Source organism: Schistocerca serialis, chromosome 10, assembly GCF_023864345.2.
Source record: "Schistocerca serialis cubense isolate TAMUIC-IGC-003099 chromosome 10, iqSchSeri2.2, whole genome shotgun sequence".
NCBI lineage: Eukaryota > Metazoa > Arthropoda > Insecta > Orthoptera > Acrididae > Schistocerca > Schistocerca serialis.
The window spans coordinates 56,644,659-56,666,667 of NC_064647.1; positions in this window are offsets into that span (position 1 = coordinate 56,644,659).

Genomic DNA, 22,009 nt, shown 5'->3' on the forward strand with positions numbered 1-22,009 from the left:
TCCCTCTAGAGGACCGATATAGCCGGCGGACCAGTTTTGGACAAGTGGTAGTGATTAAGTTTTACTGCGTGTTTCGGTAAATTTCTACTTGCCGCTTAAATGTGTGATATTTAACGTTTGCTTACTTCAGGCGCAAAATGTGAGTAGTATAATTATAGGTCATAGTTTAAGTACTATTTCTATACGGCGTACGATCTAAATTGCTTCAGTGGGTTTTGTAACGAATATAATTTATTGTAAACATGGCGACGGGGCAGTTTGGCCCAGAGATGACTGTCCTGGCCAACCTTCCCCGTTCTGTGTGTGTGTTTTTTTTTAAACTCGATGAAAGGTTTGTTATTTTTAATGACAATAATATTTATAATTCGTCGAGTTTATTAAATTAATAACATAATTTTCGAAGTTAAACATGTTTTGATACGTTCCAGAGGCGAAAATATAGTCATATGCACGAGATAAAGAGCATTTTATTAGAAAACACCAACCTGTAAATTTTGTTACAGTCTTAAATTTGGTTCATGTCCTTGTTTCTGGAACATCTGAGTTACGGCCTTGGTTTAAACCTTTCTGTTATTTGCAGGAACATAAAAATGGTCCGAAATTATAAAAGAAAAAGTGAAAGAAGAATGATTTCTGAAGATACGGCGCTAAAGGCAGTTTAGAAGCAAAAGGAAAGGAAAGATCTGTCAGGGCTGCTAGCGAGAAATTTGAGATTCCAAGAAAAACTCTGGGGACGTACTGTATTAAGTACAAGCAGGTAGACCTCGTGTCAGCCTACACAGCCAATTCAAACTCAGGAAACTGAACCTCGACCGACGCCACTGGACCAAAACCCTCAGCCTGGAGGAGTCCTACAAATCTTAATGCCTAAAAGAAGCCTTGGGATAAATGTGGCTACGATATAAGATTTCAGGTATGAAATATTGTTAACTATTTTCATTTGTAAAGCTGTTTTTCAATTTCTAATGTTTCTTCTCTGTTGCTGCCATTGTCATTGTGTCTATCTCTATGTCGTATTGTGCACTACTGTAGTAATACGTCTCTCTCTGTCTCTCTCTCTCTCTCTCTCTCTCTCTCTCTCTCTCTCTCTCACACACACACACACACACACACACATACATTAAAACAAAAATCGTGCCTCTATGCGTAACTTAACTACAGTTGTTTATTTTCAGATATTTAATTCCGAACAAGAAGATATGTTTGAACAATATTCATGAAGGCAAGTGACGTATATTATGGCCTTTCCCGAAAAAAGTCAGGCGGTTTGCGTATAGATATGCTATTGCTTGTAACAATAAAACACACCTAACATGGACCTGGAGCAAAATGGTGGGAAGCGATTGGTTCACAGGATTCTTGAAGAGGCATCCTCAACTCTCCATTCGGATTCCTCAAGCAACTAGTTTGGCACAGTGTACCAGTTTCAACAGGGATAATGTAGAACTGTATTTTTTAATAATCTCGCCATCGTTTTAAAAAGGTGAAAAGTGACCTCTGCGGACATCTGGAACATTGACGAAGCTGAAGTAACTACCGTCCAGAGTCCTAATCTTGTAGTCACTCGAATAAGATTTCACCAAATAGGGCGAGTGACATCGGCTAAGAGAGGGTCACTTGTTATGATCGCTTTTGATGTTAATGCGTTGGGTAATAGTGTGCCTTCATTCTTCATCTTCCCGAGCATCAACTTCAAGCCTCATTTTACCAGTAATGGCCCGATTGGGTGTGATAGAGCAGCTCATCTTTGGGGATGGGTAACAGAGACAAACTTTGCAAAATATATGAAACACTTTGTCCTACACGATTGCTGCTCAAAGGAACGCTCTTGCTTCGTTCCGACTAATAACCACAGTTCATATCTGTCCATGAAGTTCCTGATTATTGTAAAGATATTGGCATCACGTTTGTATCTTTTCCGGCGCATTGTAGCCATAAGCTACAGCCTTTAGACAGAAATGTTTATGGACCTTTTAAAAAAGTTCGTGAACTCAGCATGTGACGCATGGGTTACCAATAATAAATGGCCTATGATATTTACGGCCAACTGTCTTGCCGCAATGGTAACACCGGTTCCCGTCAGATCACGTAATTAAGCGCTGTCGCGCTGGGCTAGCACTTGGATGGGTGACCATTCGGTCTGCCGAGCGCTGTTGGCAAGCGGGGTGCACTCAGCCCTTGTGAGGCAAACTGAGGAGCTGCTTGACTGAGAAGTACCGGCTCCGGTCTCGGAAACTGACATACGACTGGGAGAGCGGTGTGGTGACCACGTTCCGCTCCATATCCGCATCCGATGACGCCTGTGGGCCGACGATGACATGGCGGTCGGTGGGTTCCGTTGGGCCTTCGTGGCTTGTACGGGAGGAGAGTTATGATATTTACGACATCCCGTCTATAGTGCGAATAGCACTTCCAAATGCTGCAACTCCCAAGAACATAACCAGTGGATTCAAGCTCACTGGGATCAATTCCTTTAACAAAAATATTTTTACTGACAATGATATTATGCCTTCATGCACTTCAGATAGGCCAGATCCAAACACTGAAATCAGTCGAGCTGAGATAAACGCTACGCCCATGCCCACCTCTCAGGATATTCTGGCTATTCCTTCAACGTCCAAAGTAGGGTTACCATCAGAGGTAGAATGAAATTAACTAAATCAACTGCAGGAAGCCTAAAATGCAAGAAGAAACCGAGGTAAGATGACAATGATGAGGAAGATAAAGATTCACTGTGCCTAAGGTGTCCCAAGCCTTTTTCAAGCAGTGAGCCTGGAGCGCAATGGATTCAGTACACAAATTGCAAGCGTTGGGCTTATCAGAAGTGCGTGAAAATGAAATCCGTGGACTGTTTTATGTTATAGCTGTGCTGATCCTTTGAGTCTGGACTGGTTTGTATTAAGAAACTATAAAATCTAATAAGTTTAAGCTTTCCCTTTATCACAATAAAATGTTAAGCATGTAACTCAATACTCAACATGACTGTATGTTCATTAAAGTATGTTTCTTGATAACTATTAGTTTTATTTTCACTTCCTAAGGCTGTACTAGTTTAACTTATCAAAAGTCAACGTGCCCAAGCATCTGGCCCAATTCACCCTGAGATAGGGCAGAGTGGCCCACTTGACATGTGTCCAGAAATTAATTTTGGTTTTAATTTTTTAACTCATATTTTCAAGTTTAATAATTGCCATACACATCCAATAAGACTGCTCTAAAATTTGACAATGATTTCATAAATTTAAATATGTAAGAAATTAATATAAACATATGGCCAAAGTGCCCTAGTCTCCCTAACACTAAAAACTTCAACTACAGGAACCCTTTACCTACTGATGTATTCCCAGAATGTGATTTTTCACTCTGCAGCGGAGTGTGTAGTGATATGATTCTTTCAAAAAAAAAGGCTCTGAGCAATATGGGACTTAACATCTTAGGTCATCAGACCCCTAGACCTTAGAACTACTTAAACCTAACTAACCTAAGGACATCACACACACCCATACCCGAGGCAGGATTCGAACCTGCGACCGTAGCAATCGCAGGGTTCCGGACTGAAGCGCCTAGAACCGCACGGCCAACGCGGCCGGCTGATATGATTCTTGCTGGTAGATTAAAACTGTGTGCCAGACCTAGATTCAAACTCGGGACCTTTGCCTTTCGCGGGCAAGTTCTGCGAGGTTCGCAGAAGAGCTTCTGTGAAGTTTGGAAGGTACTGGCAGCATTGAAGGTTTGAGGACGGGTCGTGAGTCGTGCTTGGGTAGCTCAGATGACGCCGGCACGGCGTGTTCAGTCAGAGGGTTAGCTGCCCTCTCTAATCAGAGAACTGAGTTAACGGATCAACGGCGAACTGAAACGGGTGTCTTGCGACGTCTGCCCCGAGCAGTTGCAACGAACAAAATGAGATTTAAAAAAAAATAGTAGAGCGCTAGCCTGCGAAAGGCAAAGGCCCCGAGTTCGAGTCTCGCTCGGGCATACAGTTTTAATATGCCACGATATTTTATTATACCAGATCGCAGACATTTCGTTACACCAAATCGTAGCTAAAATGACGCCTTTTCGAAATATCCTCAATTTCCTGACGTATTGAAAGAGCTTATACTCAGCCCACGTACTCTATAACAAAGAAAACCCACGAAACACGATGTTTAACGCCATCAATGTGGCGACTCCTAAGTTCTGCTGTGATGTAAAAAAAACGATGTCGCATCGCACTGGGCACGTTCGTCTCCACGAGGCAAAGATCTGACACGCCAGAACCTTTGCTTGGAGTGGAACGCGAAATTCCAGGCTGCGACCTCATCGGCGCCTCGTCCACGAAGGTTTTCACGTGTCGGAAATTGACGGTTTAACTGCAGGTGATATCTACTCCTCTCGTCAGTGGCGAAGAATCCGCAGGAAAAAAAGAATTACAAGCTGTGAGACGGCTGTGTTTGTGGTCGAGGGCCGTACAGCGAGCAGACGGATCGCGTTACGCGTGCGCTGCCTGCTGACTTCCAGATGCGCGCCGCGGCTGTTTGCCGCCACGAAACGCTTCCGCGAATCCTGCAGCGTCAGACGCTTCCGTGTTCTGACTGCGTACACAACCCGGGCACACAGAAGAGAAGCGCGCAGAGAACGAGGCAGGACATCCAGCGCTCCCCGCGGCGCCACGCGGTACTAGAAGACGCCATATTTTATGTCACAATCTTCGACCATAGATACTAGTAGTCTGGGCTTGCTGTGCAGAAGCTATAGGGCTGGGGTAGCTCCAACATAAACCACGTGACTGTTGGCAAAACGTGGCGGGATTTCAAATCTGCGGTCTGCCATCTTACGTTTGAATCGTATTTTACCCAGATTTCTCAATTGACTGCCAAACCCTTCCAACAAAAATTATTTCTTTATTTGCGAAAAATTATGTCAGAACTACATTTGACCTGCATTTGTTCACAGTACCATTTATAAATTCTAACAAATACATCGAACGCCCCTCTGGTGGGCAGCTGGACGAAATTACTATAAAGTATCAATTAAAGTAAAATGTCGTTAAAATTCTATTAAACAGTAAGAGTGGGCTCGTGTCAAAACTTTAAACATTGGATTCGCCGCGTTTTGAGCTCTAGTCACTTATAAAAGAAAATGGGATATGGGAATTATGTCAACTATAGGCGCCAAAGTTGTCTTTAGGAGCAGGTCCATTTTAGAATATCAATTTTAGGTGCACTTCAAAGGTTCAGTTCCTACTATTTTTAAAAAGTTTAAACTATCAGTTAAAAAAAATTATATTTTGGATGAAAGGTGAGACTTTGAAGTTTCAGAAAATAATTTTGGAGCCTACATTTATTTAATAGTATTAGAAGGCAGAAAAAAATTCTCTTCGTGTGTCGACAGTAGGTGGTCTTACCTTATTATAATCTCACTTGTATATACAAAAAGGCGCGTATGTGCAGATGGATTGAAGTTTTTCCGTTTCAGGGCCTGTATCCAAAGCTGCCTTCCGTTTTCATCCTTAGTGAACTTATGAGTAGGATCGAGAAACAGTTATAGTTACTTCTGTAACCGAATTATCACAGGTACTTTCCAAAATGTAATATGAGTCTGACTTTACAGGCATCGCTTTCAACACTTCAATTTACGTGATACTCTATTTCAAGTATAAAAAACATATAAAATCAGCAGATTTCAATAAACGCATCTGCACTATCATAGAAACACACGTGAAATGTAATGCCATTTCCCCCGATAAAACGCTGAGTACAGCCATAAGCGCAACACGAAACAACCATGTTTTGCCAACATTCACGTAACTTTAGCCCAGAGATGTTGGAGCCACGAAAATGACGTCAGGGCCAGTCTATTACATTTATGGTCGAAGGTCACAATCCTCGTCGCTCTCTGCCTCGACAGCTGAACAACGTGAGTGCTGATGAAAACCATCAAAGCTGTTATTTCTAGGCACAGGAGGAAACCTTTTTTACTTTACGGATAATTTCGCCATTACTTCATGCGTTCCCAGGGCTATTTTTTTGCCTTCTCCGGTGTTCCTGTTTCGTTACGCGAGGAGCTTTGCTTATCGGGACGCATGCGGACACCATGTGCTACCCGTGCTCCAAACCGCCGCGCATAAAAACGGCATTCTTCCGGGGCTCATACCTCAACTTCTGTTGGCGATAGGAAGGTACGGCCAACTATTTGGATAGTCCTTGGGCTATCGAGCATTTGTATACGCAAAAGAAGGATCATCTGTGTGCCACTATACTGCACTACAGGGTCAAAATCTTCTGCTTAAGCATCTGCTTAAGCAGATGTAACCAACCGGTTCGTTCTCTGTGCATTTAATGTGGCCTACGGTGGGCTTTGAGGGCTTTATGGAAGCACCATTAGTTCGTGGGCAGTTACTTGGAAAACAGCAAAAAACTTTTTTTTGCCTTCTTTTCGTACCAAAGCAGAGCCGCGGATTCTAAGAAGGCTACGCACAAGAGATGGCTGAAATGTTTACCACATGTTTCTAAAATCTCCATCTCGAATAACACTGAAAATTTCATGATATCAATATCTGTTTCCAAGGTACGGAGATTCAAATTATTCTTCTTTACGCAAGTAAAATCCGCTGTGAGGCGAAAACGTACTTTCTGAAGTGATGTAGCACAGGGAAATATGCTGTAGTGTCTCCACTATCATCAGAAGAGTTCTGGAACCGCTTGCAAAATGTTTGTGCACGTGAAAATTACTTGTGCGTTATTTAAATTTCACGGAAGTACACTATCAAAATTTTAGTGACCCATAAAATTCTTTTCATGTGAGTGATATGCCCTGCTATAGCAGAGAAAAGAAGAGAACCAAGGGGAAAATTCTCCTATTGGAGCAGGAAAATTGCAAGTATGTTCCTATTTACTTTGACTGAGAAGTTGATACCAGCTGCCTCATTCTACCTCCCTCGGCATCTTCAAAAATTTTGGCATGCAAACATATTCGCACTTTTTATGCTGAGAAAGGAGACACTGGCAGAGGGAAGGGACGAAAGCGTTATAAATACTGGAAGATACTAGATAGTGGTTTTGGTAAAGAAAGGGCGAAAGAAACAGTGGCAGTGTGAGAGAAAGAGAGGGGTACAGTGGCAGTGGAACATAGTTGACAGTGACAGAACAGCGCTAGGAGAAGAGGGAAGGAGACAGTTCCTGTGGGAGAGGAATACAGAGAAGGAGAAAGTGGAAGAGGTGAGACTCAGCGATAAACGGAGACAGGGTGTTTGAGTATGAGATCGAGGAAGACAGAGATCGTAAGAGTGAGAGCAGACAGCAGCAGTGGGAAGGAATAAATGAGATAGCAGCAGAGAGAGAGAGAGAGAGAGAAAGAGGGAGACAGTGGCAGTTAAAGTAGACAGTAATAGTAGGCCAGAACGAAGGAAACTGTGACGGTGTGATAGGAGAGAGTGACAGAGAGACACAAAGAGAGAATGACACTGAGTTAGCGTCAATGAGTGAGAGTGAGTGAGCATGGGCAAGTGGGAGTGGATGGGTCTGAGCAACTTACAGGGGTGTGTATGTGGGGGGGGGGGGGGGGGGGAGGGGAGGGGGTTGTGAGAGTCAGAGATGAGCTGCATGTTAAAGAGAGCGCACGTATGTTCGCATGCCAAAATTTTTGGGAAAAATGTTTAAAGGTTCTGAGGAAGACAGAATGAGATAACTAGTACCCATCTTTACAGTCAAGAGCATATTCGCCTTTTTTGTGCTCCAATAGGAGCATTCGTTGAGCTCGCAATGTTAAAAAATAAGTGTCGCTTATATCGAAAGGTGGAAACACCCACCAAAACAAGTCGAGTAAATTTCAGTCAATTCTTTTCTCTCATTGCGCTGTAAATTTTGATTTTGTAATTTTTTTAACTGTTGTGTTAAAACTGCCTCGAACAACTAGTTAGAGAACCCACACGTAATGGATATACACTCCTGGAAATTGAAATAAGAACACCGTGAATTCATTGTCCCAGGAAGGGGAAACTTTATTGACACATTCCTGGGGTCAGATACATCACATGATCACACTGACAGAACCACAGGCACATAGACACAGGCAACAGAGCATGCACAATGTCGGCACTAGTACAGTGTATATCCACCTTTCGCAGCAATGCAGGCTGCTATTCTCCCATGGAGACGATCGTAGAGATGCTGGATGTAGTCCTGTGGAACGGCTTGCCATGCCATTTCCACCTGGCGCCTCAGTTGGACCAGCGTTCGTGCTGGACGTGCAGACCGCGTGAGACGACGCTTCATCCAGTCCCAAACATGCTCAATGGGGGACAGATCCGGAGATCTTGCTGGCCAGGGTAGTTGACTTACACCTTCTAGAGCACGTTGGGTGGCACGGGATACATGCGGACGTGCATTGTCCTGTTGGAACAGCAAGTTCCCTTGCCGGTCTAGGAATGGTAGAACGATGGGTTCGATGACGGTTTGGATGTACCGTGCACTATTCAGTGTCCCCTCGACGATCACCAGTGGTGTACGGCCAGTGTAGGAGATCGCTCCCCACACCATGATGCCGGGTGTTGGCCCTGTGTGCCTCGGTCGTATGCAGTCCTGATTGTGGCGCTCACCTGCACGGCGCCAAACACGCATACGACCATCATTGGCACCAAGGCAGAAGCGACTCTCATCGCTGAAGACGACACGTCTCCATTCGTCCCTCCATTCATGCCTGTCGCGACACCACTGGAGGCGGGCTGCACGATGTTGGGGCGTGAGCGGAAGACGGCCTAACGGTGTGCGGGACCGTAGCCCAGCTTCATTGAGACGGTTGCGAATGGTCCTCGCCGATACCCCAGGACCAACAGTGTCCCTAATTTTCTGGGAAGTGGCGGTGCGGTCCCCTACGGCACTGCGTAGGATCCTACGGTCTTGGCGTGCATCCGTGCGTCACTGCGGTCCGGTCCCAGGGCGACGGGCACGTGCACCTTCCGCCGACCACTGGCGACAACATCGATGTACTGTGGAGACCTCACGCCCCACGTGTTGAGCAATTCGGCGGTACGTCCACCCGGCCTCCCGCATGCCCACTATATGCCCTCGCTCAAAGTCCGTCAACTGCACATACGGTTCACGTCCACGCTGTCGCGGCATGCTACCAGTGTTAAAGACTGCGATGGAGCTCCGTATGCCACGGCAAACTGGCTGACACTGACGGCGGCGGTGCACAAATGCTGCGCAGCTAGCGCCATTCGACGGCCAACACCGCGGTTCCTGGTGTGTCCGCTGTGCCGTGCGTGTGATCATTGCTTGTACAGCCCTCTCGCAGTGTCCGGAGCAAGTATGGTGGGTCTGACACACCGGTGTCAATGTGTTCTTTTTTCCATTTCCAGGAGTGTATTTTAGACATTGGAGCTGCAGGCAGACGCATCGAGAAGGCTAGGAGCATATTTATGCTCAAAAAGCAGATAAGCATTTGTTAGCATCCTACTTAATGAATGGACATCATTAAGCTCCAATATGACGGGCGTAAAGGCACTATGGCCATAGTTAAACTGATTATCAATTACCCTCAGGATTCGTCTGTGCCAAGTAGGTGGATTATGGATGAACATGGCCCACTGTGGATCAATAATAATAATAAAATTCGGAAAACGCTGAGGAAACAGAGATCGTAGCACTCTCGGCTCAAAAAAGGAATGTTGATAGTTGGTAGAAATACGTGCGTCCGTAAGAAGTTCACTGCGCGAAGCATACAACTTCCACTGTGATACCTTAGTGAAAGATATTGCCGAGAAAGCGAGAAAATTCTGGTACGTAAAACGACTAAGAGGATCCAAGGCTTCTATCCAGCATCTCGTCGTCCCGTCTGGCGTGGCAATAGAGGGCAGCAAAAGGAAAGCTGAGGTTTTATATTTCGCGTTTAAGAAATCATTCATGCAGGAGGACTGTACAAACACACCGTGGTTTGACTGTCGTACGGAAGGCGTAGAAATAGACATCCGTGGCGAAGAGAAGAAAATCAAAGTGTTGAAAACAAATAAATCGCCAGGTCTAGATGGAATCACAATTAAGTTTTACAGGGAGTTCTTTGTTGCATTGGCTCCGTAAACAGCTTGGATTTATCCCGAATGTATCGTCCAGTGCAAAGTTCCGTGCGACTGGGAAAAACGGCAGGTGACTTCCGTATACAGGGTATTACAAAAAGGTACCGCCAAACTATCAGGAAACATTCCTCACACACAAAGAAAGAAAATATGTTATGTGGACATGAGTCCGGAAACGCTTACTTTCCGCCTTACAGCTCATTTTATTACTTCTCCTCAAATCACATTAATCATGGAATGGAAATATACAGCAACAGAACGTACCAGCGTGACTTCAAACACTTTGTTACAGGAAATGTTCAAAATGTCCTCCGTTAGCGAGGATACATGAATCCACCCTCCGTCGCATGGAATCCCTGATGCGCTGATGCAGCCCTGGAGAATGGCGTATTGTATCATAGCCGTCCACAATACGAGCACGAAGAGTCTCTACATTTGGTACCGGCGTTGCGTAGACAAGAGCTTTCAAATGCCCCCATAAATGGGGGTTGAGGTCAGGAGAGCGTAGAGGCCATGGAATTCCTCCGCCTCTACCAATCCATAGCTAACACTTGGTTTAAGAATCATGAAAGAAGGTTGTATGCATGGAAGACCCTGGAGATACTAAAAGGTATCAGATAGATTATATAATGGTAAGACAGAGATTTAGGAACCAGGTTTTAAATTGTAAGACATTTCCAGGGGCAGATGTGGACTCTGACCACAATCTATTGGTTATGACCTGTAGATTAAAACAGAAGAAACTGCAAAAAGGTGGGAATTTAAGGAGATGGGACCTGGATAAACTGACAGAACCAGAGGTTGTACAGAGTTTCAGGGAGAGCATAAGGGAACAATTGACAGGAATGGGGGAAAGAACTACAGTAGAAGAAGAATGTGTAGCTTTGAGGGATGAAGTAGCGAAGGCAGCAGAGGATCAAGTAGGTAAAAAGACGAGGGCTAGTAGAAATCCTTGGGTAACAGAAGAAATATTGAATTTAATTGATGAAAGGAGAAAATATAAAAATGCAGTAAATGAAGCAGGCAAAAAGGAATACAAACGTCTCAAAAATGAGATCGACAGGAAGTGCAAAATGGCTAAGCAGGGATGGCTAGAGGACAAATGTAAGGATGTAGAGGCCTATCTCACTTGGGGTAAGATAGATACTGCCTACAGAAAAATTAAAGAGACCTTTGGAGATAAGAGAACGACTTGTATGAATACCAAAAGCTCAGATGGCAACCCAGTTCTAAGCAAAGAAGGGAAAGCAGAAAGGTGGAAGGAGTATATAGAGGGTCTATACAAGGGCGATGTACTGGAGGACAATATTATGGAAATGGAAGAGGATGTAGATGAAGATGAAATGGGAGATATGATATTGCGTGAAGAGTTTGACAGAGCACTTAAAGACCTGAGTCGAAACAAGGCCCCCGGAGTAGACAACATTCCATTGGAACTACTGACGGCCTTGGGAGAGCCAGTCCTGACAAAACCCTACCATCTGGTGAGCAAGATGTATGAAACAGGCGAAATACCCTCAAACTTCAAGAAGAATATAATAATTCCAATTCCAAGGAAAGCAGGTGTTGACAGATGTGAAAATTACCGAACTATCAGTTTAATAAGTCACAGCTGCAAAATACTAACAGGAATACTTTACAGACGAATGGAAAAACTAGTAGAAGCCAACCTCGGGGAAGATCAGTTTGGACCTTACGACTTATCTTAGAAGAAAGATTAAGGAAAGGCAAACCTACGTTTCTAGCATTTGTAGACTTTGAGAAAGCTTTTGACAATGTTGACTGGAATACTCTCTTTCAAATTCTAAAGGTGGCAGGGGTAAAATACAAGGAGCGAAAGGCTATTTACAATTTGTACTGAAACCAGATGGCAGTTATAAGAGTCGAGGGACATGAAAGGGAAGCAGTGGTTGGGAAGGGAGTAAGACAGGGTGTAGCCTCTCCCCGATGTTGTTCAATCTGTATATTGAGCAAGCAGTAAAGGAAACAAAAGAAAAATTCGGAGTAGGTATTAAAATCCATGGAGAAGAAATAAAAACTTTGAGGTTCGCCGATGACATTGTAGTTCTGTCAGAGACAGCAAAGGACTTGGAAGAGCAGTTGAATGGAATGGACAGTGTCTTGAAAGGAGGATATAAGATGAACATCAACAAAAGCAAAACAAGGATAATGGAATGTAGTCTAATTAAGTCGGGTGATGCTGAAGGAATTAGATTAGGAAATGAGACACTTAAAGTAGTAAAGGAGTTTTGCTATTTGGGGAGCAAAATGACTGATGATGGTCCAAGTAGAGAGGATATAAAATGTAGACTGGCAATGGCAAGGAAAGCGTTTCTGAAGAAGAGAAATTTGTTAACATCGAGCATAGATTTAAGTGTGAGGAAGTCGTTTCTGAAAGTATTTGTATGGAGTGTAGCCATGTATGGAAGTGAAACATGGACGATAAATAGTGTAGACAAGAAGAGAATAGAAGCTTTGGAAATGTGGTGCTTCAGAAGAATGCTGAAGATTAGATGGGTAGATCAAGGAGGTATTGAACAGAATTGGGGAGAAGAGCAGCTTGTGGCAGAACTTGACTAGAAGAAGAGATCGGTTGGTAGGACATGTTCTGAGGCATCAAGGGATCACCAATTTAGTATTGGAGGGCAGCGTGGAGGGTAAAAATCGTAGAGGAAGACCAAGAGATGAATACACTAAGCAGATTCAGAAGGATGTAGGATGCGGTAGGTACTGGGGGGATGAAAAAGCTTGCACAGGATAGAGTAGCATGGAGAGCTGCATCAAACCAGTCTCAGGACTGAAGACCACAACAACAACAACTACCAATCCATCGGTCACCGAATCTGTTTTGAGAACCGTACGAACACTTCGACTGAAATGTGCAGGAGCTCCATCGTGCATGAACCACATGTTGTGTCGTACTTGTAAAGGCACATGTTCTAGCAGCACAGGTAGAGTATCCCGTATGAAATCATGATAACGTGCTCCATTGAGCGTAGGTGGACGAAACTAAAATGAGCTCTAACATGGAAATTAAGCGTTTCCGGACACATGTCCACATAACATCTTTTCTTTATTTTTGTGTGAGGAATGTTTCCTGAAAGTCTGGCCGTACCTTTTTGTAACACCCTGTATAGGAACGATAAAAGAAAGGATGCGCAAAATTATACCCAAGCACCTTTATCATCCGTTTTCTGTAGAATTATTGGACGCATTCAGAGGTGAATGTAATAAATTTTCTTGAGAGAGAAATTTTCTGTCCACAAATAAGCACGGATTTAGAGAGCATCGCTCGTGCGAAACTCAGATTGCCCTTCTCTTACGTGACATCCTTCAGCCCATGGATGGAGGGCAATACGCAGGCCCCACATTCGTGTATTGCCGGAAAGCGTTTGAAATGGTACCCCACTGTTGGTAAGAGCAAACGGTTTAGGTTGCCAGATGTGTGAGCGGCTCAAGTAACACAGCCCAGTACGTTGTCCTCCGCGGCGGATGTTGATCAGAGACAAGGCATCGCCAAGAGCGCCCCAGGACACTGTGTCAGGAGCGCTCTTATTGTCTATACACATCAGTGATCTGACGAAGAGGGTGAGCAACAATTTACGGCGGTTTGTTGATGACGTTTTGGTGTACCGATAGGTGTAGTCGTTGAGTGACTGTAGGGGTGTAGAAGATGAAGTAGACAGAATTTATAGCTGCTGTGACCGACGGCAGCTTGCTGTAAATGTAAGTTAATGTGGATGAGTAAGAAAACAAACTCGTAGTGTTCGGATACAGCATCAGTAGCGTGCTGCTTGAGATAGTCTCGTCGTTTAAACATCTGGGCGTGACGCTGCAAAGCGATATGGAATGGAATCGGCACGTCAGGTTGGTGGTAGTGAAGGCGAATGCTCCACTTTGTTTTATTGGGAGAATTTTGGGAAACTGTAGCTCGTCCGTAAAGGAGACGGCGTATACAAGGCTAATGTGACCCATTCTTTAGTACTGTTCGGGTGTTTGGGATCCCTGGTAGGTCAGATGACATCGAAGCGATTCAGTGGCGGGCTGCTAGAATTGTTACCAGTAGGTTCTCTATCAGCGTGCAAATATTATGGAGACGCTTCCGGAACTCAAATGGGAATCTCCGGAGCGAAGGAGACGAAGACTATTGAGAAAATTTAGAGATACGGCATTTGAGGCTGTCTGTGGAAAGATTCTACTGCCGCCAACAGACATTTCGATTAAAGACCACACACCGCTGTACAACATACGGTGGCTTACGGAGTATGTATGTAGATGCAGAAGACGTGGACTGGCGGACGGCTCGGTGATATCACACGAGGAAATGGAGAGACTAAGAGGAAAGAGAGAGGAGCGTGGAGAACGAGAATATCCGACAATCGATCTTAAGATTGTCAAGTAAGTGATACAGGTGTGGTCAGCCAAAGGAACCGGATGGCAAATACTAGTGCACTCTTTTGTTCAGGTCTCAATGCCAGATACCTGTGTGCTTGATTAGATGTCAGTCTTGGGCGCGCAACACGTTTTGCTTCTATTTAAACTTGGCCTCTTCACCCGCTCGTATACTGCAAGGAGCAGTGCGCTAGCTTGCGAAAGAGTAAGCAAAGCAGTCGGCGTCCGGGCCACACTTTCGAGCTGCAACGTCGAGCGTGCCGAGTTCAACGCGCAGCTGAACGATCGCAACGATGCGACTTGTACATGCGGCACGTGTGCCCCAACATGGTATGCGTGATCGCAGCGCGCTCCAGCGGCAGTTATCGACAATATCAGGCTCGCAGATCAGTCCAGTGTTTGCGAGTTGGACGAGCGTGAAATTCTTACTTCAGCTCTATTAAAATGCACATTTTTCTCCCTTGCGCTTATGCTACTCACGTTGTTCTGTCTCTAGAATCCATAAATAAAAACATCAATACCCATGAACATTTTATAAGGCAACAAAGAATGTACTATGTCAGGTCAAGAAGAATATTGGGTTTGTACACTGAAGAGCCAAAGAAACTGGCACACCTGCCTAATATCGTGTAGGGCTCTAGCGTGCACGCTGAAGTGCCGGAAGACAACGTGGCATGGACTCTACTAATGTCTTCAGCAGTGCTGGTGCAAACTGACACCATGAATCCTGCAGGGCTGTCCATAAATCCGTAAGAGTACGACGGGGTGGCGATCTCTTCTGAACAGCACGTTGCAAGGTATCCCGGATATGATCAATAATGTTCATGTTTGGGGTGGCCAACGGAAGTGTAAGAGGGCTGGAGTCACTCTGTAGCAATTCAGGACGCGTGGGGTGTCGCATTGTCGTGCTGGAATTGCCCAAATCCGTCGGAATGCAGAATGGACGTCAATGGATGCAGGTGATCAGAAGAGATGCTGACGTACGTGTCACCTGTCAAGAGTCGTATCTAGACGTATAAGGACTCCATATCACTCCAGCTGCACACGCCCCACACCATTACAGAGCTTCCATCAGCTTGAACAGTCCCCTGCTGAGATGCAGGGTCCACGGATTCATAAGGTTGTCTTCATACCCATACACGTCCATCCGCTCGATACAATCTGAAACGAGACTCGTCCGACCAGGCAACATGTTTACAGTAATCAACAGTCCAATGTCTGTGTTTACGGGTCCAGGCGAGACGTAAAGTTTTGTGTCGAGCAGTCATCAAAGGTGCAGGACTGGGACTTCAGCTCCGAAAGCCCATATCGATGATGTTTCGTTGAATGTTTCACACGTTGACACTAGTTGATGGCCCAGCATTGAACTGCAGCCATTTGCCGATGGGTTGCACTTCTGTCACGTTGACAATTATCTTGAGTCGTGGTTGGTCTCGTCCTTGCAGGATCTTTTTCCAGCCGCAGCAATGTCGGAGATTTGATGTTTTACCGGATTTCTGATATTCATGGGTCGCTCGTGAAATGATCATGCGGTGGTCTAGCGGTTCTAGGCGCTCAGTCCGGAGCCGCGCGACTGCTACGGTCGCAGGTTCGAATCCTGCCTCGGGCATGGATGTGTGTGATGTCCTTAGGTTAGTTAGGTTTAAGTAGTTTTAAGTTCTAGGGGACTGATGACCATAGATGTTAAGTCCCATAGCGCTCAGAGCCATTTGAACCATTTTTTTTGAAATGGTCGTACGGTAAAATCCCCACTTCATCGCTACCTCGGAGATGCTGTGTCCCATCGCTCGTACGCCAACTAAATGGTGATCTGCGAAGATATGCAAATATTTTAATATGTTATTCTACAAGTAAAACTAAACAAAAAAGTTCATATAAATATAGGTCCGCAAATGTTTAGTAACGGAATTACGGCTAATAAAAGCTTTTGCCTGAAATTTAGCAATTTCGCTAATATAAAGCCATCGCAAAAGTGTATTAGGTTACACTAAAGCACGATTTCCATTAAATTTGTTCTTACTGGTCTTCTGAATCTAATAAAACATGTCGCAGAAGTGTTTCTGCAGTAGTTTTCCAGACCCTCCAGAGAAGCAAAGATTATTACACAGCTAAATTTATTTACTTTCCATTAAGAACGTAGTAATACAGGGTTATTACAAATGATTGAAGCGATTTCACAGCTCTACAATAACTTTATTATTTGAGATATTTTCACAATGCTTTGCACACACATACAAAAACTCAAAAAGTTTTTTTAGGCATTCACAAATGTTCGATATGTGCCCCTTTAGTGATTCGGCAGACATCAAGCCGACAATCAAGTTCCTCCCACACTCGGCGCAGCATGTCCCCATCAATGAGTTCGAAAGCATCGTTGATGCGAGCTCGTAGTTCTGGCACGTTTCTTGGTAGAGGAGGTTTAAACACTGAATCTTTCACATAACCCCACAGAAAGAAATCGCATGGGGTTAAGTCGGGAGAGCGTGGAGGCCATGACATGAATTGCTGATCATGATCTCCACCACGACCGATCCATCGGTTTTCCAATCTCCTGTTTAAGAAATGCCGAACATTATGATGGAAGTGCGGTGGAGCACCATCCTGTTGAAAGATGAAGTCGGCGCTGTCGGTCTCCAGTTGTGGCATGAGCCAATTTTCCAGCATGTCCAGATACACGTGTCCTGTAACGTTTTTTTCGCAGAAGAAAAAGAGGCCGTAAACTTTAAACCGTGAGATTGCACAAAACACGTTAACTTTTGGTGAATTGCGAATTTGCTGCACAAATGCGTGAGGATTCTCTACCGCCCAGATTCGCACATTGTGACTGTTCACTTCACCATTAAGAAAAAAATGTTGCTTCATCACTGAAAACAAGTTTCGCACTGAATGCATCCTCTTTCATGAGCTGTTGCAACCGCGCCGAAAATTCAAAGCGTTTGACTTTGTCATCGGGTGTCAGGGCTTGTAGCAATTGTAAACGGTAAGGCTTCTGCTTTAGCATTTTCCGTAAGATTTTCCAAACCGTCGGCTGTGGTACGTTTAGCTGCCTGCTTGCTTTATTCGTCGACTTCCGCGGGCTACGCGTGAAACTTGCCCGCACGCGTTCAACTGTTTCTTCGCTCACTGCAGGCCGACCCGTTGATTTCCCCTTACAGAGGCATCCAGAAGCTTTAAACTGCGAATAACATCGCCGAATGGAGTTAGCAGTTGGTGGATCTTTGTTGAACTTCGTCCTGAAGTGTCGTTGCACTGTTATGACTGACTGATGTGAGTGCATTTCAAGCACGACATACGCTTTCTCGGCTCCTGAGCCATTTTGTCTCACTGCGCTCTCGAGCGCTCTGGCGGCAGAAACCTGAAGTGCGGCTTCAGCCGAACAAAACTTTATGAGTTTTTCTACGTATCTGTAGTGTGTCGTGACCATATGTCAATGAATGGAGCTACAGTGAATTTATGAAATCGCTTCAATCATTTGTAATAGTCCTGTATTTATGTCACTGTTGGCTACCTTCAGTGAGTTGTTTCAGTCGTTTCCTAACCTCGAAACGCGTTAGTTTTCTGTATTGTTCAGTGAAAGAACATAATAACAACAGTGTATTAAGCTTTGTTTTTTTCGGTTTAACATGAATTCACGTGTACTATAGTATTAATAATAGCAGATTATCTGACACAGTCATACAGTTTGAGTTAACGTTATTAATATCATCTTTCCAAAATTAAATTCTCTACAACTTCTGTTGAAAACTTCGTGCAATGGTCGCTACTTTAAAAAACAAATTGGTCAAGTGGTTAATAAATTAAAAATTTTACGAAATTACGCCATTGGTTCTGTGGATGTTCTGGAAAACTGCTGGAGATACAGGTGTGGGGCACGTTTTATTAGATTCGCCACACCAATAACAACAAAATAAATGGAAATCATGCTTTACTTTAACCTCATACACTTTTGCGATTGCTTCATATTAGGGAAGTTTCTAATTTCAGGCAAAATCTTTTATTAGCCGTAACTCCGCAACTAAACATTTGCGGACCTATGTTCATGTGAACTTTTTTCCTTAGTTTTACTTGTAGAATAACATATTAAAATATTTGCATATCTTCGCAAATCACCCTGTACGACACCACGTTCAAACTCACTTAAATTTTGATAACCTGCCGTTGCAGCTGCAGTAACCGATCTGACAACCGCGCCACACACTTGTCGTCTTATATAGGCGCTTCCGACTGCAGCGCCGTATTCTGCCTGTTTACACTTCTCCGTATTTCAATATGCATGCCTATACCAGATTTTTTTTTTTTTTGACGTTTCAGTATAGAAGTTCCTTAAAAATTGTGCGATACAAATTTACAATAAGTCTTCATCATCATCATCAGTTATCTGCTATATTAGCAGGTCCTTTGCCTCTCCATTTTCTGAGATCCATTGCTTCCTTCTTAAGGCTGCTGTATGTTGTAAGTCTTCATATAACATAAAAATTATTTCAGCATCGTCACTTCCTAGTAAAATCATAACGTCAATCTTGCTTGATCACTGTTCCAATTCAGCACCAGAATCTTTGTGTGTTAAATACAAAACTTAAAACAAGAAAGTGCAGAAATATTAACTGCAAGTAGTGCAAGCAGATTAAGACAATCGAACAAACTCACTCAGGAAGACCGCACTTATATTTACATAACATCGATTATTTGGCAATATACTTCAATTTAATAATGAAGTATGAGAATCCTATTTGAAAACGAGACGGTTAGTAAACATTATTTGAAACGAATAAGAAGCGAGCCAGCCACCCAGCATCCGACAGCTTACTATTCCACAACACAATCACTACGCTACCCCGAACACAAACGATCTGGGACCATACTTCGCATCCTACCATCTCTGAAAGCAGATATGTTATTGACTGGTTTTGAATTGTAAGGAACTGTACCAAGAACAATACGTATTTGATGACGATGATGGTTTGGTTTGTCGGGCGCTCAACTGCGCGGCCATCGGCACCCGTAAAAAGTCCCAATTTTCACACAGTCCAAATTTTTTCACACTCCAATCGAGTCACTGTCACGAATGATGATGATGATGATGATGATAAGGAGGAATGCGTATTTGATGGCTCCTGAATGTACCGTGGCCTTGAGACGGCATACTTTCATGATACACAAGATACAATAACTTTTTAGCCATCAGTAGGACGTTTCCCCTCATTTTATTGCAACATCGGGTTTTCGAGGGACTAAATTTGCCCGTATTTAGGAAAGGCATGTATACAAACGCGCTTCAACTGAAAGCCAGTGTAGTGTCTCGCGACTCGGTACTGAAGAGATAATGATGTTTGGTTTGTGGAGCGCTCAAGTGCGCGGTTATCAGTGCCCGTACAGATTCCCAACCTTTGCTCAGTCCAATATCGCCACTTTCAGGAATGACGATGAAATGATGAGGACAACTCAAACACGCAGTCATCTCGAGGCCGTGGTGAAGAGAGACGTGTGTCGTAAATGTACTCCTTCAGTCTCATTGGCCTACATTCAAACGCTCGCCCAGAATATCTGAAATGCTGGACATTGCTCCGCCACGTTTGGAAAGACTCCCCAACGTGCTATTTGCACGATAAGACGTGAGAGAATCGGCGCGCTAAGCGCTGAACGTTCCAACGCGCGGTCCGTGTTTGGCACACCAGGATCGAAACTGCGCGCCGGATTATCGATCATGGCTGGAGCACCTGCCGCAGGCTAAGACTGGGAAAAAACAACCGGCTAAAACCGATGCCGATATTTTAGTTCTAAATAACCGGTATTTTTCGGTTATAAGAGGTGTTTTTTTTTATTTTTTACTAGTCACCGAGTAAAAAACCAAAATATCAATTAGCCATAGCAGCAGTGCTAAAATTTTTCGGTTTTAAATAAATGATTAAAAAAGGAGTAATTTTTATTACTAAAATCTGCAGTGGTTTGAAGTACTGCGTTATCTTTGAATATGGGGAAAACGATCAGTGCTGTTTTAGTCAGCAAGACTTGCCCGCACATGATCTATACAGTGGCTCCTCTCTGCCTTCTCTGGACATACACAGCATTGCAGAATGGCACCAAGTCTAGTCTGAAAATATTTTTGCCGTGTGAGGCAGCAATGAAGTACAATGCTTCATTTGCTTCGAAGTATTCAAGATTTGTCTACCATTCACATGAAACAATAAAAGAGGAAGGAAATTATACTACCAGTAACATATTACAAAATTAACAAAAATTAACCCATAGTATACAGCAGAAATATAGAGTAGCTGACCTGCTGTTTGTGTCAAAGTAATATGCCTATCTGCTTATAGTTCTTCAAAACGAACAAATAAAAGTGAAAAACAGAGTTCTTCAACCTCAGTTTTCACCCTTTACCACTGACTATTCGTAATGCCCACATAGTGGTGAGATCCCCGATTACAGCATGGTTTATGAGCACAGTTTCAAAATGTTGGAATCAACAGGAGAATACTGGCGATTTTTTGTTTTTAGTAATATTGAACCACTTACCACTTTTCGAGAAAGGGTGGACGGACAAAGCTTTTTAATTTTCCCTGTTTAACTAAATAATTTGATTCTATAGACTTCGAGAGTCGAAATTTTTCAATGTTCGTTCGATTTCTACGTTTACCACAAGAGGGAATAGGAATAAAAAAACCGAAAATCTGTTATTTCAGAAACCAGTTAATTTGGGCGGTTTTAACAATCAGGTTATACTGGCGTGAAAAAAAGGATGTAATCCGAAACCGGTTATTTCAGCGATAACCGCCATTCGTACCGAGACTGGGATTGGTTTTTAGGCAGTTTCCCACGTTCGTTTAGGCAAATGCTGCGCTGGTCCCCAAATTTCTCCCCAGAGTATACGATACACAAACAGGTAAAAATGCGGTCACACATAGAACAGAGTGTACAGGATTGACAGAGAGGAGTCGCAAAGCACTTTCCTCCCATAGGTTACCTTGACGGCCGAGGGCACCTGGCCGCCAAGTCATACCGTACAAATTTGTCACATCTCGAGCACAACGGAGCCCGTACTAGAAGGCATTGAAGCTAAGCAGAAGGAGAAAAAGAAACAATTTAAGTTGGGACTCTATCTCTTGTTACGACTTTGGTACGATCATGTCCTGATCGCCAACACCCCGTTGGTTCATCTTAATTGACGCAACAAGTGTCTGCTTCCTCGAGCCGGAATCTCTTCCCTGTGCTCCACTTGTTTCGGAGAACTGCTGGATTGGCTAGGGGCTACACGCAATGTCGCAACATTAGTGGACATTGAGTTTTACCCTCATGCGGTAGGAGTATGTGAGGACTGAGAATTCAGATGCGCAGGAAAGAATTTTCGTCGTCAATGTACATTACCTACAGGTTTACGTGATTTTGGTACAACCTGCCCGAAAGCGCTCTGATATTTTCAGTGCCATTACATCGCTAGGACAGGCACATCCCGTGGCAAAGTATCGCGGATTTTGAACACACATCTTATAGTCTTCTTAGAAATTGGAATGATCGTGGACTAAAACATTGAAGAGCTGGGTTGTTTGGGGAAGGAGACCAGAC